Source organism: Macaca mulatta, chromosome 14 (assembly GCF_049350105.2).
Source record: "Macaca mulatta isolate MMU2019108-1 chromosome 14, T2T-MMU8v2.0, whole genome shotgun sequence".
Lineage (NCBI taxonomy): Eukaryota > Metazoa > Chordata > Mammalia > Primates > Cercopithecidae > Macaca > Macaca mulatta.
In genome coordinates, this window is record NC_133419.1 from 134119278 (window position 1) to 134133888 (window position 14611).

The 14611-nt window shown below is 47.8% G+C and overlaps 1 long non-coding RNA gene across 1 annotated transcript in view; it reads left to right on the plus strand.

The window, feature by feature from the left end:
- The window catches only part of LOC114672447 (uncharacterized), a 33524-nt gene that overhangs the window by 15669 nt on the left and 3244 nt on the right, over nt 1-14611 (plus strand). The window contains exon 2 of the long non-coding RNA XR_013404448.1: nt 211-273. This is a non-coding gene — a long non-coding RNA (uncharacterized LOC114672447). The remainder of the gene's footprint in view (nt 1-210; nt 274-14611) is intronic.

Here is a 14611-nt window from a genome sequence, read left to right on the forward strand (position 1 = left end):
CCCTAAAATAAATGTTTTACTCTCTATACACACATGGGTAAGTTTAAGGTTGAACTTGAGTTCTGTCTTGGACAACCAGCTATCACCAGGCTCAGTAGGGTTTTCACCTCTTTTGGGATAGACAGATAAGTTAATATAGATATAAGTGTAGATAAAGATGTCAACATAGATGTAGATGATATGGATATCCTATTGTTTCTGTTTCTCCAGAAAAGCCTCAATAATACAGATGTTTGGTGCTAAGAGTGATTCTTGAAGAATGGAATCTTAAGGGTGAGTTATCAGAATTGGTTCTGAGATTTCTGGGATTCATTTTCCAGTAGTAAAAAGAGCATCGATAGTTCATTACATGAGGTGGCAATAGAGATAGGCACAATATAACCACTGGCTCCTCCTAACCAAATACTTATAAGCGGCAAGGTTCTGGTAACCTTGTGCAGTCATGCACTGAGTAATAACATTTCGGTCAGTAATGGACTGCACTTACAATGATGTTCCCATAAAGTTTTTTCTTTTTAAGACAGGGTCTGGCTCTGTCACCCAGGCTAAAGTGCAGTGACACAATTACAGCTCACTGCAGCTTTGACCTTCCGGGGTCAAGCAATCCTCTCACCTCAGCCTGCTGGGTTGCTGAGACCACAGGTACATGCCACATGCCACAACAACAACAACAAAAAACAATTTGTTGTTGTTGTTGTTGAGGTGAGGTCTTGTATATTGCCCAGGCTTGTCTCAAACTCCTGGGCTTAAGTAATCCTCCTGCCTTGGCCTCCCAAAGTTCTGAGATTATAGGTGTGAACCACTGTGCTCGGCTCCCATAAGATCATAATACTGTATTTTTACTGCACTTTGTCTATCAAACATGTTTAGATACACAAATACTTACCATTGTGTTACAGTTGCCTATAGTATTCAGTACAGTCACATGCTGTACAAGTTTGGAGCAATAGGCTCTACCATACAGCCTAGGTGTGTAATAGACTATGCCATCTACGTGTGTGTAAGTATGTTCTGATAATCACACGATGAAACCATCTAATGATGCATTTCTCAGGACATTTCCCCATCTTGAAGCAACACATGACTATATTTGATACAACAGAACATTTTTGTCAGACTAAGGAGTATAATGACTTTGACCAGGATCTCCTAATCACACTGGACAGTGTGGGGAGGAAGAAAAGATGTGCTCAAGGACTCAGATTTCCAGGTTAAGCACTGCATAAATGACCTGAAAGTTTCTATATCTGTCCTGAAAGAATCTCATATCTCCTCTAGCCACAGAGCTGAGACTGCTGAAAACCAAGCCCAGAGTCTCATCTTGTGAATAGCTGAACTACAACACAAGTTGAATTCCCAACTCTGTTCATCTGATTGAGCTGCTGTAACAAAATACTTTAGACTGAGAAATTTATAAGCAACGGACATGTATTTCTCACAGTTCTGGAGGCTGGGCAGTCCAAGATTAAGACACTTGTAGATTCGATTTCTAGAGAGGACTCACTCTCTGCACCACAGACTGTGCCTTGTTGCTGCATCCTCACACAATGGAAGGGCAAGTTAACCCCCTTCAACCTCTTTTATAAGGACATGCATTCCGTTCATGAGGGCAGAACCCTCCTGATTTAATCGCTCCCCAAAGGCCCCACCTCTTACACTATCATACTGGGGGTTAAGTTCCAACATATGAATTTGGGGAAAGGAGACATCAGCATTTAGAACACAGCACCAACTTAGTAAGATGTCTGCTGTTAAAGTGAAGGCCTTAATTGGGAAGTAGTGGGATCTGAACATTGGAATAGGACATATGGAAAGATCTTCATGAAGGTGGGAATGTTGAAACTCAAATTCTTCTGAGTCTTTCTTGCCAGAAGAAGTTCTTCCATCGTCATTGGAGGAGATTAACCCTGTGTCTTTTAATTGGGGTATTTATCCCATTTACATTTAAAGTTAATATTGTTATGTGTGAATTTGATCCTATCATCATGATGCTAGCTGGTTATTTTGCACATTAGTTGATGCAGTTTCTTCATAGCATTGGTCTTTATATTTTGGGGTGTGTATTTGCAGTGGCTGGTACCAGTTTTTCTTTCTATATTTAGTGTTTCCTTCAGGAGCTCTTGTAAGGCAGGCCTGATGGGGACAAGATCCCTCAGCATTTGTTTGTCTGTAAAGGATTTTATTTCTCCTTCATTTTGAAGCTTAGTTTGGCTGGTTACGAAATTCTGAGTTGAAAATTCTTTTCTTTAAGAATGTTGAATATTGGTCCCCACTCTCTTCTGGCTTGTAAGGTTTCTGCAGAGCATTCCACTGTTAGTCTGATGGGCTTCCCTTTATAGGTAACCTGATTTTTCTCTCTGGCTGCCCTTAAATTTTTTTTCTACGTTTCAACCTTGTTGAGTTTGACAATTGTGTGTCTTGAGGTTGCTCTTCTCAAAGAGTATCTTAGTAGTGTTCTCTGTATTTCCTGAATTTGAATGTTGGCCTGTCTTGCTAGGTTGAGGAAGTTCTCCTGGATAATATCCTAAAGTGTGTTTTCCAGCTTGGTTCCATTCTCCCCCTCACTTTCAGGTACACCAATCAATCGTAGGTTTGGTCTTTTCACACAGTTCCATATTTCTTGGAGGCTTTGTTCATTCGTTTTCATTCTTTTTTCTCTAATCTTGTCTTCACACTTTATTTCATTAAGTTGATCTTCAATCTCTGATATCCTTTCTTCCACTTGATCAATTGGCTATTGATTCTTGTGTATGCTTCACAAAGTTCTCATGCTGTGTTTTTCAGCTCCATCAGGTCATTTATGTTCTTCTCTAAACCGGTTGTTCTCGTTAGCAGTTCCTGTAACCTTTTATCAAGGTTCTTAGCTTCCTTATACTGGGTTAGAACATGCTCCTTTAGCTTGGAGGATTTTGTTATTACTCGCCTTCTGAAGCCTACTTCTGTCAATTCATCAAACGCATTCTCCATCCAGTTTTGTTCCTTTGCTGGCGAGGAGCTGTGGTCCTTTGGAGAAGAAGAGGCATTCTTGTGTTTGGGGATTTTCAGCATTTTTGTGCTGGTTTTTCCACATCTTTGTGGATTTATCTACTTTTGGTCTTTGATGTTGGTGACCTTTGGATGGTGTTTTTGCGTTGGCATCCTTTTTGGTGATGTTGATGTTATTGCTTTCTGTGTGTTAGTTCTCCTTCTAACAGTCAGGCCTCTCTTCTGCAGGGCTGCTGGAGTTTGCTGGAGGTCCACTCCAGACCCTGATTGCCTAGATACCACCAGCAGAGGCTGCAGAACAGCAAAGATTGCTGCCTGCACCTTCTTCTGGAAGCTTCATCCAGAGGGGTACTCACCAGATGCCAGCCAGAGCTCTCCTGTATGAGGTGTCTGTCGACCCCTGCTGGGAGGTGCACAGGGGTCAGGGACCCACTTTAGAAGGCAGTCTGTCCCTTAGCAGAGCTCAAGTGCTGTGCTGGGAGATCCGCTGCTCTCTTCAGTCAGCAGGCAGGAACTTTTAAGTGTGCTGAAGCTGTGCCTACAGCCTAACCTTCCCACAGGTGCTCTGTTCTAGGGAGATAGGAGTTTTATCTATAAGCCCCCACTGGGGCTGCTGCATTTCTTTCAGATATGCCGTGCCCAGGGAGGAGGAATCTAGAGAGGCAGTCCGGCTACAGTGGTTTGTCGTGCTGTGGTGGATTCCACCCAGTCAAAACTTCCCAGTGGTTTTGTTACACTGTGAGAGGAAAACCGCCTACTGAAGCCTCAGTAATGGTGGACGCTTCTCCCCACACCAAGTTTGGGCATCCCAGGTCAACTTCAGACTGCTGTGCTGGCAGTGAGAATTTCAAGTCAGTGGATCTTAGCTTGCTGGGCTCTGTGGGGGTGGGACCCACTGAGCAAGATCACTTGGCTCCCTGGCTTCAGTCCCCTTTCAGGGGAGTGAATGGTTCTGTATTGCTGGGGCTCCTGGCACCACTGCGGTAAAAACAAAACAGCAACAAAAACAAAAAATAAAACAAAAAAACCTCCTGCAGCTAGCTCAGTGTCTGCCCAAACGGCCACCTAGTTTTGTGCTTGAAACCTAGGGCCCTGGTGGTGTAGGCGCCCGAGGGAATCTCCTGGCCTTCAGGTTACAAAAACCATGGGGAAAGCACAGTATCTGGGCCAGATATCACTGTCCCTTACTGCACAGTCCCTCATGGTTTCCTTTGGCTAGAGGAGGGAGTTCCCCAGCCCCTTGCGTTTCCCAGGTGAGGCAATGCCCCATCCTGCTTCTGCTCGCCCTCTGCAGGCTGCAACCACTGTCTAACCAGTCCTAATGAGATGAATCAGGCACCTCAGTTGGAAATGCGGAAATCACGTGCCTTCTGTGTTGGACTCACTGGGAGCTGCAGACCAGAACTGTTCCTATTCAGGCATCTTGCCCCCTCTCAAATTTTCCTGATTTTATGAAGTCAATGTACTAATTTGTTTACATTGCATCTGGATTTTAAGTCATAGTGAAAAGATTTTTTTCCCCACACCCCAAATTATGTAAGAATTTACTCATGCTTTCTTCTAGTACTTATATGGGTACAATTTTTACACTTAAGTATTCAATCCTTTGAGAATTTAATAAAAATATCAGTTTACCCTGTGCATCAGTTATTGATTGCCTCAATAATGCTGTATTAAAAATTAACTACAAAATGCCTGTGGCATATAACAATAAGTATTTATTACTCATAAAAACTTGAAATCATAAACACTTGGAAACATGGGATTCCATCTCAGGCGTCATCTGGGTGTCAGCTAGACGTCTCTCCTGATCTTGACTGGGCTTGCCCACATATCTGAGGATCAGCTGATCAACACTGGCTTCTCATATAGGCTGGTTCCAATTGGAGCAATTAGAGCAATGTGGCTCTGCTCTCCCAGCAGGCTACCATAGGCATGTTCTCATGCCAATGGCACAAGCACAACAAAGCAAGCTCCAAAGCATGGCCTTATTTCAAGGCTTTGCTTGTATAACATCTGCTGACACCCCACTGATCAAGCCTGATCAAGTCCAGAGTAGAGAGGGGAGACACTAGAAAGTTGTATGGCAAAGACTTTGAATACAGGAAGGGGTAAAGAACTGAGGGCATCTTTGCAATATGCTACATCCTGCAGTCTCCTAGATCTGGCTCATCTAGATTTCTCCCTATCATCTCAGGCTTCTTGGGAGGGTCTTTATCATTCACTATCTTCCTTGTGAGTCAGTCCATTGCAATTTGGCTTCCTCTCCTGATTATTCTACTACACTTGTTTTCAACAAGGTTGCCAGTGGGCTCTAAACTGCCAGTCTAACATGCAATTTTTTGGTTCTTATATTATGTGACAGAACATGTTATTTGAGCGTCAACCTGTCATACATTCTGTAAGCAGATCACACTTGGGCCGGCTATCCTCTGTCTCTCAATATCCACTCTCTAGCCCTCCCTCCCTGTTCTCTTCCATTATCTGGACGATATCAATGCACTCCTGTGCCTTCTGGATGCTGGTTGGCTTCAGCCTGTGGAAATCCTTGGCAGGAGATTGAAGGGCAAAAGGAAAATAAGATCTAGGTATCTGCTTCCTTGGCTCCACACTGGTGAGGTTATCTGGGGCTGTCTGTAGCTCTGGTCACTGCTCTTCTCAAGGTGACCCGCTCCATGTGACTTCTTCTCTTCCCCAATTATAGCAGCCTCTCCTTCACTTCTTGCCTCCAGGCCTAAGGGGGTTGACGGCCAGCCACTAACTGCCCTGGGTTCCTGCACCACTCACATGGTCTTCCTACACCCCCCCACACCTATGAAAACATCCCTTTATAAACACATCTTCCTCCCATTATGTGTCTCCTGCTGAAACCCCAACTGATTCAATGTGGTGTCATTCATTGGTCCCCTCTCCCTCCCAGGAACATCCATTTGCATTTAGGACTTGGATGTTATTCCCTCTACTCAACTAATCAAATCCAAAAAATTATATGGAGACAGACAGGAAGAAAATGGAGAGAGCCTCCCTACCCTTTGAGATTCTAGAAACTGGGTGTCCTGAAAGGAAACAAAAGCACACAGACAGAGCTAGGACTTTACGTAAGCAGTGTGTAGTTTTCCCCGTGGCCTACAGAGCACAGCACTGGCACTTACATCCTTCCACCTCTGGACACGTGGTCTGTCCCCACGCAGGCACTAGCAGCAGCCGGAGCAGCAGACATCCTGAGACACAAGGTCCGCCACCCCAGACTCCTTTGGGCTGGATGCAGGCTCTTGAGTTTCCATGCCTACCAGCAAGTATTGAAGATATCCAGGATCGATTCTGGAATTCATGTAAATACTCCAAGGAGTCTGAGAAATGTAAGAATAAGGAACCCTGGGAAAATTGGCCTTCCTGTTTATTTAGTAAATGAGACAGAGTCATTGAAATGTATAGTTCCTATGAAAAGTTAACTCAATTTTCATCCCAGCCTGTGACCTTTCTCTTATACTTGACCTTACTGACCACTTCCTCTTTCTTGGGCCCCCTTTTCTCTGCCTACTCCTTAAACACTGGTGAACCCAGGATTCTCTTCTCAGTCACTGCCCATTCCCTTTGCTCTGTGTCCTCATAAGTAATCTCTACTACTTTCATGATTTAACCTGAGGCTCCTTTTTTTTTTTTTTTTTTAATCTCTGCAACACATTGGCTTAGGGACATGTGTTGGAAAAGTCCCAGGGCCAGACGAGGCACTTGGTGGCTCCTGGAGAAAGTTTAGTGTGCAGAGATAGGTAAACCCCAGGGGAAGATAATAATAGCCCACGGGACTGTGCCTGTTCTCTCTGACCTCCAGGGAGCTGAAGAAGAGCTGAGCAAGTCAGCTGAGACTCGTCTCACCTTAATGCCTTGAAAGAGGGTTAAAAACCACCTGCTGCTGCTGCCATGCTGTTGACACCAGAAGCCAAAAATGATACTTGTAGAAATGCATGGTCCAGAGATTATAGCACCTATGAACCTATATAAGAAAGACTTTACTCTCAAAAAAAAATCCAAACACAAATAAAAGATGATGGAGAAAAGGAAGTGGTGAGCAACAAATATACACAAATCCATATATGTATGTACCTATATGCATTCAGAGATATTTTATATATGCCTATAAGTACATATATATTGAAAATTAGCATCTGAAAATAAGTAATCCAAGAAATAAGGATCTTAAATAAAAGAGACCTATGTACTGAAAGATAAATTCTAATAATAGCTTAGAATAAATGTATGAAACTCTCTCAGCAAAACCTGGGTATTAAGATGGAGAGACATCAGTAAAAATGTCCAAATGCATCATTCAAGTTGGGGAAGAGAAGAGTCGGGAAGTAAAAATGTCCTAACGTTTCACCACGCGCAAGGTGGAGAGAACCGTCAGATAACTGAGTGTCTTGATAGAGGAAAAGGTTGGCATTTGTTATCATTTAATAGTGATGAAGAAAATATGGATTTGAGTACTTACAAATGGAACATTATCATTAATGGAATGGAAAATGATAGTTGAACTCTCAAATTTAATGAGGGGTTAAAAAGCAATAAATAACAACTGAAAAATAAACAGTAACCAGCAAAAATAAGGGAAAGGATGATTGGGAAACCACAAAATAAAATGAATAAAAAATACAGAATAAGGTAGAATGCTGTGTAAACTATAACAGTTCACTCAATGTGAATGATCCTCTGAAAAACAGACACCATCAGATTGGAAAATATTTTTACAAATATGCAATCTAGAAAAGTAAAACAGCATACTTCGAACAAAGACAAAGAAAGGATGGAGGTGTTCAGTGTTGGTAACAAGGCCAACCAGATAGCCTAAAAAGCCTCTGCCCATAAAATCTAGAATGCTGGATAAGATGTGGCAAGCGTGCCTCTGAATGCATAGCTGAGTTTATAACTTCTTTAGCCAAAAGCGAAGAAAGAATTGGAAACCAGAGTCCTAAGCATGGGTTGATGCTCCAGTTGATCTGACAGAGAGAGAGGTAGGCGAGAGGGGAAGGGTCCAATCTCTAAGAAAAGAGCAGGGACTTGGCCTCTGGGGAGAGGTGTCAAACACACAGGCCCGTGTAAGATAAAACTGTCAGTCCTGACAGAAAGCCAGGTCCTTCAAGGGACCACCCCTCAGGGAAATGACCGACACATGGAGACAGGGATGCTCATTTGTCTTAATCTGAGGTCCATGTGATTTTAGACCTTCTCTTGTCTCTCAATGAAATCTTGCCATTTAACTGATAAAGATTTTGCCCATTGTTTTCTCTTGTTCTGTTGTTGTCGTCACTATTATAAAGGTGCCTTTTAAAACACGTTGTTTTGTTGCTGGTATAAAGAACTTCCACCTTGGCTTCAGCAATCTTGCTTGGTTCTCTTACTATTTCCAATGGTTTGTCCATAGAGTCTCACAGATTTTCTGTATATATATATTCATATTACTTGAAGATAATCAATGTTTTGTTTTGCTTTCTTTTAACCTTTTATGGATTTACTTTTTAACCACATCAGTTGGATTTTCAGCCCAATATTTCACGGTGGCACTGGTGCCATTTCTTTTCTTATTCTGGGCTTCAGAAGGACTGCTGCTCACGATTCCCCACAAATCATGACAGCTTCTGTAAGCTTCCGCAGACACCCCGCTCTGCATCAGCACATTCAAGCTCAGCCTCGGCCTCCCGAGGACAGCTGTGCTGAGCTGCTCATCCATGCTGGGACCCTCTCACCAACCATCCTTTATCTCCCTGGTGAATGGAGCGTCGTCCAGCCCAATCAAAAAGCACAGGCAGCCGGTGGGTCTTCTGGTATTCTAGAGTGGATCCATTCTAGCCCATTTCCCTAAGCCTTTGGATCCCTTTAGCCATGATCTGCAAGGGAGTTCTGACACATCTGTTTCATTTCATGTGGGCCATCACTCTCAGCAAGCCTCTAGGAACCACTCAGCAGCCATAAGGATTGCCTTATGGGGCCCTAGCAAGATTATTAAAACCCGTATCACTGGTGGGTGTCCCCATATTAACAAACTCTCCCCTGAAGGGCTTTCCAGTCTGGCCCCCTTGGCCCAGCACCCTCAGGATTCACCCCCACACACACTAGTCAGATCCTTCAGCTCACTGAAGAAATCCCTCTCCTCTCTTAGCAGACCCAACGCTTGCCTAGGGGGATATGCTGAGCCTTGACTCTCTTATTGGTCTAAGTGATAAGAAGGGACAAATGGGGCATCTGTGGATGGGAAAGCAGCTGAGGAAGTCACGAACTTCTTGTAGAATACCTGCTTCATTTGAAGCAGCTGCGTGTTCTTCAAGCAAGAAGGGGGTTCTGTCTTCCAGAAAGGGGGAAAGGCCATTTTGGCAGAACCAGAGGTTTTGGGGAATCTGGAGGCTCAAAGTCTTCCAACACATTTCTCTCTGTTCCCATCCCAGACGGTGGGCCTCAGTCCTTCCCTATTACACCCTGACTTTGGTATATGAGACTCATCTGGCCTGAGATTCAGCCTGCTCCAGAATTCTGCTTCTCTAACAATTAAGCCTGGGTCTGGTCTTCAGCTTGTTCTGCCCTCCTGCTGCATACGGGAGTCTCTTTAAGGCCACCAAGGAGGCACGCTGACTCTTCTTTGCTTTAAATTAGAGATTGGCTGCCCTTGGTGCTGCCTTTCCTCTCTTCAAAGCCTCAAGGGCATTCGGCCACTCCATCCCACTGTTCCTATCAGTAGTCTTTCTTCAGAACCTCTCAAATATAAGATGGTCTATGAACCAGTATATCCCTTTTGCCTGTGCCTTGCCTCAGTTCTACATAGGTGACAGTCTTAGCAATTGCACTGCTAACACATACCAGCAACTGCTAATACTCTACCTGCCGCTATGATGGGGTCCTTTTGCCAGCCAGTGGTGAGTGACCTAATTCCTGAGTTCCAACCTTAGAGTCCCCTGGCATCCAGTCTTAGAATGGGTTCTCTAGGTGCAAAGCCTAAGCCAGGCAATGGGGTGGGGGGTATTTTATTGTGGAAATATCCAAGAAAAAAATTAAAGAAGGAAAGCGAGACAGGATTGGGGAAAGAAGTGATGAAGGATGTCATATCAGGTGAGCTCTAGCCGTGGCCTGATCCTGGAGAGCACACAGAAACGCCCCGTCTTTAAGGCAAGCAGGCGCCCTCTTTAAGGCAAGCAGGTGGCCTTTTGTATCCCTGTGCCAGCCATTGGCTGAGGGTCACTCCTGGCAGAGGAGCTTGTCATTTCTTGGGCAGGGGGGCTATGTCAGTCAAGGGCACCTCTCCAGGGATGAGCAGGGTGGGAGGCACCTGTGAGCCATGGGCCACCAACATGCAAAGCAGCCAGGGGATGGGCACACCCATCCCGTAGAGGGGAACTGGATAGGACAGTTTGGCACCCACAGTGCTCCTGAGCCCTAGAGCTATGATGTCCTGGGAAACTTCCACTCAGCCATCAGCACATGCCCCTGTGCCATCAGAATTTCCCCTCTGCCTTCTAGCCCAAGATTTGTCAATAGTCACTGTCTCCACTTTCTCATCAACCCACTCCCATGGGGCTTCTGTCCCCACCATGCCACTGAGGCCGCTTTGTCACCTCATTAATTACCTACCTCTACGCCACACTCAGCAGCTTGTGTGCACCCGTTCTCTTCTCTGTCTACCCTCCCCTTCTAGGATTTAAATACCACCTCTCCGAGGACAATTCCCTAACCTGTATCTACACTGATAGGGTCCCTCTGGAATCTCAGGCCCACACGTCTAGTGGCATCTGACCCAACACCTCCAATGGGAAGTTTAATGACCCTTTCAGACCTTACAACTCTTGACGTCTGTCCCCTTTCATACCTCCTCCTCCCTCAGTCCTCTTTCTCAGTTGCTCAGGTTAAAAGCCGGGGTCATTCTTGATTCCTCTCTTTTCTTCACTCTCATGGCAAGCCTTTCAGCAAGGCTGTCGCCCCTCCCTCCCACACAGATCCAAACTGGCCTCCCCTCTGCCTCTGCTGTGGCTGTCCTGGTCTAAACACTTATCTGGGACTGTGGATGGCACTGTCATTTCTCTGTTCCCTCTGCTCTCACCCTCCTATAGTCCACTCTCTACCAGCTGTCAGAGGGGTATTTCTAATAAATAAATCAGATCAAGGCTTTGCCCAGCTTAAAACTCTCCAGTGACTTCCCAGCACCCGAAGAATGCAATCTAACCCTCCCTCCGCTTTACAGAGCCCTGGTTTGTCACTCATCCTTCTCTTCCGCCGCTGTCTCCTTCCCTTCCCACTCACAGCTCACTCTGTTGCTCAAACAGACCAAATCCACTTCTACCTTCAGGTCTTCAGAGACAGCACTTCTGCCTGGAAAGCTCTTCTCTGCTGAGCTGTGTCCGACTGGCCCCTTCTCAGCAACGTGAGGAGGCTTAAATGTGACTTTGAAGCCATCTTCCCTAGCTACCCAACCGAAAGCAGCCCTCCCGTCACTCCACACAATCCTACGCAGTTCTCTGCCTAATGCCCATGACACTTTCACAGTGACTGGGTTGTTGATTGACTGGGTGACTGGCTGGAGCCCTACATCAGAACGTAGGCTGTGGGAAAGCCGGGCCTCTCTGCCGGGTCCAGGCCTTTCCTCTCCTCACACTGCTCCTTGGGCCTCTCTGCTAGGTCCAGGCTGCTTCCCCCTCCTCACACTGCTCGCCCCTCCTCACGCTGCTCCTCGGGCCTCTCTGCCGGGTCCAGGCCGTTTCCCCTCCTCACGCTGCTCCCCCCTCCTCACACTGCTCCCCGGGCCTCTCTGCCGGGTCCAAGCCATTTCCCCTCCTCACACTACTCCTCAGGCCTATCTGCTGGGTCCAGGCCGTTTCCCCTCCTCACACTGCTCCCCCCTCCTCACACTGCTCGCCCCTCCTCACGCTGCTCCTCAGGCCTCTCTGCCGGGTCCAGGCCGTTTCCCCTCCTCACGCTGCTCCTCGGGCCTCTCTGCCGGGTCCAGGCCGTTTCCCCTCCTCACGCTGCTCCTCGGGCCTCTCTGCCGGGTCCAGGCCGTTTCCCCTCCTCACACTGCTCCCCCCTCCTCACACTGCTCCCTCCTCCTCACGCTGCTCCTCGGGCCTCTCTGCTGGGTCCAGGCCGTTTCCCCTCCTCACGCTGCTCCCCCCTCCTCACACTGCTCCCTCCTCCTCACACTGCTCCTCAGGCCTCTCTGCTGGGTCTAGGCCGTTTCCCCTCCTCACGCTGCTCCCCCCTCCTCACACTGCTCCCCCCTCCTCACACTGCTCCCCCCTCCTCACACTGCTCCCTCCTCCTCACACTGTTCCTCGGGCCTCTCTGCTGGGTCCAGGCCATTTCCCCTCCTCACACTACTCCTCAGGCCTATCTGCTGGGTCCAGGCCGTTTTCCCTCCTCACACTGCTCCCCCCTCCTCACACTGCTCCCCACTCCTCACACTGCTCCTCGGGCCTCTCTGCCGGGTCCAGGCTGTTTCCCCTCCTCACGCTGCTCCTCGGGCCTCTCTGCCCGGTCCAGGCCGTTTCCCCTCCTCACGCTGCTCCCCCCTCCTCACACTGCTCCTCGGGCCTCTCTGCCGGGTCCAGGCTGTTTCCTGTCCTCACACTGCTCCTCTGGCCTCTCTGCTGGGTCCAGGCTGTTTCCCCTCCTCACGCTGCTCAGGCCTCTCTGCTGGGTCCAGGCCGTTTCCCCCTCCTCACACGGCTCCTCTGAGACAGGCGCCTTTTGGGTTGGCCACTCCCCTCTCGCTGCTGACATCCCCCATCCTCAAGATGCTCTCATTTGCTGAAAATATTAGCGCCTGCCCCATCTTCCCCTCTTTCCAAGTCAGGTCATTCTTACCAGGAATGGACCCTCCCCGCAGGGAATCTGCCCATTGCCCTGGGCTCTTCGTTCTCTGAGCATGTCTTCAGTGAACTTCTCTACCCCACCTGAGCCAACCACTTTCAGTCACACCATGGGCCTCTTCCCGTAAGTTATAAGCACCTCATTACCAGATGCTCTTCCCGTAAGTTATAAGCACCAGGATCTGCCTGCAAGCCCCTGTTCTTCAAGCAGAGAAACCCAACACTGACTGCAACACAAAAGCCAGTCATCAAGTCTCGGATCCATTGGACCCATCACTGTATTTGTATTTATGCATCTCATCCTGTGTCGTGTGCTCACCAACCTTGGATTCCATGGTTTCTCGTATTATTTCACCCTCTCCCTCGACTACCTTGTCCCACTCTCTCCATCATACTTTCCTAGAAAATCCACGACTCGGGATAAACCACCGCACATTCATAATCACCAGCCCCATACTGACTCTGCACAGCCAGTGATCCTCAGCGCTTCCCCAGCAGGCTTGCTTCTCTGCAGGTTTGCTCCGCCACCCCCAAGGCACCTCTGCCTTCCCCTGATACCCTGCTTCTCACTTCCTGAGAAATGCAGGCTACGGCGAGAGCGCCCTCCTGGCCCCTGGCTGCCCAGCACCTTCCCCTGCAGGCCAGTCCTGCTCCTCCCTGCTCTCTATCAAGGACCTTGTTCCTTTCCTGAGTGCCTTTCCCTCTGGTATCTTTGGTCTCTTCTGTTGGATCATTCCAGAAGCATGGAAGCATGCTTTAATCCCTTCCAGCTAAAACTCAGGCAATGCCCACCTGTGACCACACTCTGCTAGCTGCCATCCCCTTTCTCTCCCCTGTTGCGATGTGGTATATGAACTGTCTTCTGGTGCTTTGACATCTGAGGCCTTGCTGACCCTGGAGGGACTGCCCCTTCCAGGATTAGCCAATTCCTAGAGACATTAACTCACCCCAAAATGCCCTTTTAAATACAAACCCACCCAATCCAGAGCCCACATCCCACAACCTCCTGCGAGGGTCTTAGAGTCCTGCCCTAATCACCCAGGGCCAGGCAGTAGACACCTAGGGTACCAGTGCCCCAGAGCCCGCTACCACTATTGAAGCTAGACAATCCTGAGCCCACTCACCCTGCTTCGCCCATTCCTTCCTAGGGAGACCACAGTGAAGACCCCCACCCACAGCTCCCGGGTCCTCTGTCTCCCGGCCGACTCCGGTGCTTCCCCAAGGGGCCCCGTGGTGTGGCGTGGTGTGCTGCTTCCTCTCAGGAACTGTAACAAACTGTCTTTCAGTGACAATTGCCTTCTGATGTGTGGGCCTTGCTATGCCTCAGATACCCTGTTAATACACTGTAGTTTAAAGCACTTGGTGTCTGAAGTGTTGTCTGCATAACAGTCCCCAGTGGCTCTGTCCCCACTCAGTGAGCTCCCCACTGGCCACTGCTCCCATCACACCACTGAAGGTGCTCTCCCAAGGGTACCAACGACCTCCAAATTAAATAATGCCAAATATCATAGGCATTTTTCTGACCAGTCATTCGTTCTGTCCATAAACATTAAGTCTCTCTTTTGTGGTAGGCATTCAGGCTCCAACAGCAAACAGGACTGATGGGGGCTCCACTGCCAAGGGGCTTCCACACTAGTGAGGCAGACACACAAGGAGCCAGTGAAACGAAGCGCAGTGAAAGGCTTTATTTAGGTCAAGGAGCTGCCGCTGCGAAGGCCCACAACCATGATAGGATGAAGGGGCCTCAGGTGTGAAGGGATACTTCCTGTTGCCATTTGACG